The sequence below is a fragment of the Pundamilia nyererei genome, unplaced genomic scaffold (genome assembly GCF_000239375.1).
Source record: "Pundamilia nyererei isolate P.nyererei 1_Seehausen unplaced genomic scaffold, PunNye1.0 scaffold00272, whole genome shotgun sequence".
NCBI classification, from domain to species: Eukaryota; Metazoa; Chordata; class Actinopteri; order Cichliformes; family Cichlidae; genus Pundamilia; species Pundamilia nyererei.
This window is the reverse complement of record NW_005187673.1, coordinates 469932-474547: the sequence shown is the minus strand read 5'-3', so window position 1 is coordinate 474547 and position 4616 is coordinate 469932.

Below are 4616 nucleotides of genomic sequence, written 5' to 3'. Positions count from 1 at the left end.
ATTCAGATTAATATTTGTTCCTCCAAGCCAGTCCTCTTGTCCTGTCAAAAAAGGAAACAAAATGCTCTTGAGAAGTTAGCCAACCCTGAGTTACTCCAGCAGAAAATTAAATGTCAGAACTTATAAATTGACCACTTTAAAGTCTTTCCTTTGGCTCTTTCCTCTGACTGTAGGATATTTGATGGTGTAAGTATACATGAAATACATCCTAATCATTACATCACAGTATATACAATGAATGTTTTCTCTCCTATGTTGTATTCTTGAGTGAATAAGTTACAGAAGCAAGAAAGATCTTTCTCTCTTTGCAGGATGCATGCCGTACTGGGTACACTTCCAGTTCCAGTGAAGGGTTAGCTTTTTTTAGTTTATCCTTTTTCACTAAACAAACTTTTGCTTAGTTCATCTCATGCTCGGTCAAAGTTTAAATTGTTTTTTTGGAAGGCATTCTCCTCATCTAAACTCTGAGCCTGTCCATCAGTCTGCTGAACCTGTTTCTATCTCCTCATTTTCTTTCTTCTCTTTCATTCATTCTATCCCAGATGGACTGCTTTGACCCCAAACTCAGGGGGGTTAACAGCATCCTTATAGCTTCTGTAACTCCAAAGACCAAATAACAAAACTCACAGAAAACATGTTGGGGTTTCTTTTCCTTTTTTTTTTTTTTGTCTTTGTTGCCATCCTTCAGTGCACTTTGGGGAAAACTTGTTTTTTGTTTTTGCTGTTTTTCTTTGTTACACTTTTTATAATGGTTTGTGCTTGAATAGTTTTATATCCCTACACCTTGTCAGAACATTAACTTCTGCTTGTAAAGAGTCTACAGCAGGGAATAATAATTGTTTATTCTAGTTATGTAGCCACAGGCGTGATTGATACATCATTTGGCATCCAGTATTAGTTAACATCAAAGCAGTGACCTGAGTTCACCTCAGCTCTCAGATGAAATGTCTACCTACAGCTTCTGTAACTATAAGACCAAAAAATAAAACTCACAGAAAACATGTTGTTGTTTTTCTTCTTCTTGCTTTTGTTTGTCTTTCTTGCCATCTTTCAATGCACTGTGGGGAATAACACTGAGTATGTATAACTTCTGTCTGATCCCTGGGATTGGTCATGTTTTTTGAGTTTGTGTAGTTTTAATTTTTTATTTTTGTTCAAGGGTTGGAGTCAGTATTCTGATAATGGATTTGTGTTTTGTTTTTTTATACTGCCTCCATGTTCCGTGTGAGTTTTCTCTTCTCTGTATTTAGTTGGGTTCTTTTTCCTGCTTTGTCTCTCGTCTCTTACGCCTTGCTGTGAGTTTTACTTCCTAACCTGTGATTGCCATGATTACTTCCCTGCGGTTCACAATTCCCAATTAGCCCTCAGTGTGTGTACATACGGTTCCATCGTTCTCCTAGTCTTTTCCCCAGACTGCTCTCTGTCATCCTGCTTTCCTGCAAGCTTTTGTATTTCTGCTTTGTGCTTCTTGTGGACTTTGTTTTTGGACTTTGGCATTCAGTGTAAAACAAACAAAACAAAACAAAAAGTCTGCTTTTTTTGCTTTTATCCCTAATTTGGGTTCTTAATTCTGAATACTGAAGGCATTAACAACAAAAAGATCAGAAAATAAAAGCAAAAAATAAATAAATCAAAGTTAAAAACAAAACAAAACATGGGGGCGATATTGTCGAAGTAGTAATTGATTTAAAATACTGAGTTTTGTTTTTAGATTAACTCCCATCAGGACTCAAAAAACAGAATACACTGACAATCTGTCACGGTCTGGCTGGCAGACCGTGGGGATGTGGGGAAAAGGAGGACCCAGGCGCGGTACTCTGTGTATGAACAGTGCGTTTATTTACAGTGATGGAAAGTAACAATAAACCCCAGTGTATTCCCCAGACTCCCGTGTCGTGTCTCCCTCGTGCTCTCTGTTCCCGTGTCAGCACCCCCCGGTGCTCGCTGCTCTCCCAAGCCTTCCACGCTCCACCTGTGGGAAACAATAGCGGCAGCTGTCAGGACACTTAGGAATGGCAGGCATACACTTTAAGACAAAACCTAGACGGGGTGATTAACGTGGAGTCTCATGCAATGATCCCGCGTCGGTGGGAGCTCCAAGACTCTCCTAAGTAGCTCCCCCGACGAGCCCTGATCAGCGGCAGGTGTGTGGCTTCGGGTGTGGCCAGTCCCTCCGCAGGGCCACACGCCTCAGGCCTGCAGGTGGCCGAGCTCCATCCTCCAGGCGCACCCGCAGACATACACACCCATACCTCGCCTAAACATATGAGTGGGACACAGACTAACACAGCACAGAGAAACACACATATGTACACGCACAGAGAAGGGGAAACGACACCAAAAATACATAATAATACACAGGTCCATGACTGCCCAGGGATCCTGGGTCACCCAGTCCCAGGACCCTGACACAAACAAAAGCCACATTTGCTGTTAATTGAAAATGCACGCTGTGGGTAACTAGTCCAGTGACATCAGTCAAAAGGAGCACCAAGTATAGTTCAGTAGTAGCTAACGAGTACATGATCAGCACCAAGGAGAGCGCTGCGTCTCAATCGTATCTGCTCCAGATTCTAAGTAGACGAAGAACTCTGCTGTCAGTTTGTTCATAGCAGCAAGGCCAATGACAAAGTCAGCACGGAGATACCTCACGTTTGATTTTGATTTTATTTTTTCATTTATTTATTTATTTTGACATCAGATGTCTTCCTGAAGTCCCCAAAGGGATTTGAGTCTCCTCCTGGGAGAGGAACTGGAGATCTTTTTGCTTGTTTATGTGTAAAGCATTATGGAGCCACTTTCCTCTAGATTAGTAAGAAGTAAGAAACAAATGATGTCTATGACTAAACAGTGGACTAAGAAAAAATACTAATTTAAATTACAAATTAAAGCTTCAACATGAGCTATGACCTTTGGTAGTTTATGCTGATCAGGTCACACATTCACTGTTAGATGTCAACTTTTTCATCTTATCTTGAGTCCATGTGAATGCAGGCTTGGTCAGTATCAGTCAGGGATTACAATGTTTGCCTGCATATGAGTCGCCCTTATTTAGGCAATTTTTTATATTTATATTTTTATAACTTCAATGTGACTGGAATTAAACACATTGAACCTTCTAAAGGATTTTGTTTTTAACAGAAAGAAGTCTGTGTTTCATTTGTGCTGCAATAATAACAGATAAAGATGGGAGAAAGGCAAGTTATTGGGAGCAGCGAACAGTGTTTGCTTTCCAAAAAGCAGCCATTAGGGGTAGATACAGCTCACCATCATTAGAGAAAGGCTGATTTGTAGACAACATAAGAGGAGACAGTGTTTTGGATAGAGCCAAGTAATGGATGTCTGAAGTGATTTCTCAGAAATGCCATTGTGCACTCAGCTTGGAAACCAGAGAGGCCAGTGTGGCTGTGTTCAGCTACCTAGCTTGTCACCTGTCAGCCCTTCTGGGAAATGAGTTTCTGCCTTTTCAGCTCAACTGTTTCTTCACACTGCTCAATGTATTCAGTTTATCTTCAGCATATGGAGAAAAATGTCCAAATAATATTCTGATGAATAATAATCATCAGAATGACAGCCAAACTGACCACGATAATGAAAATCCTGGTTTTAGTCTCCGTGTTATCTCGTTCATACCACAAACGCAAAATCCCTTCATAACCTATGACTGTAGCTGAGTCTTTTTTTCCTTTAATCTTTGATCAATGAATGCTAAACTTTGAATCATAATATTTGAAATATCATATACACAACATCTGTCAGCCTGAGCTGTCTATATGAATTTTCCTGCTTTTATGCGTGCAGTTTAAAAATAGTAACACAGTGCTGGATATTTTGTGGTCACCGTTAAGTATGATAGTGTTCAATACAGTTAACTGCTTTGTGCAGAGTCTAATCAGCCATGGTCGTCTAAAATAACCGGCGATTCAGCCAGAAATCAATCAGGCAATAAAAAACTGTACTGTTGTAGGAGAGAGGAGCCACAATATTTCAAGAATTTAGACTTCTTCAGGACATTTTGAAAGGATCGATAGAGTAAAGATAGTGTGTATGTTGTGCACTCTGTTATTCACAGTCAAATTATTATTGTATTAAAAGGTGTGCATTCGATAACATAACTGCCAGACAAAACTCAAAGTTTTCACACACAAAATATGCTTAGCTTTGTGCTTAGATGTGATATTAAACAGAGAATGGACTTTTGCATGACAGGAGATGGGAAAATACTGGAAAGAAAATTGATTTAAAATTGTTGTAATTGTGCTCATTACACAGACCAGCATCTGTCAGCCTTGTGACCAGAAAATCATGTATGCACACGCACAGCCTCAGCTGATGAGCTCATCCTTTTTTCTTTTTCTTTTTTTTTAAATGACTGGGCTCTCAGGTCCATTTGCCTTTTTTGTAGCGGTCGTCCCAGTGGTCACTTGGGTTGATTTTTAAAGCTTACATGGGCTAGAGGAGAAATAAAGGAAGGCTGGTGGAAATTCAGATTAGAAATGGAACCTTGAAGATTAATGGAAATCAAATGCACTGATTGAGACTGCATTAAGACAAGTGTTCAGCCCACTGCAAGTGGAGTCTCCTATTCAACTGCATTTAAATGAGTCCATTAACAC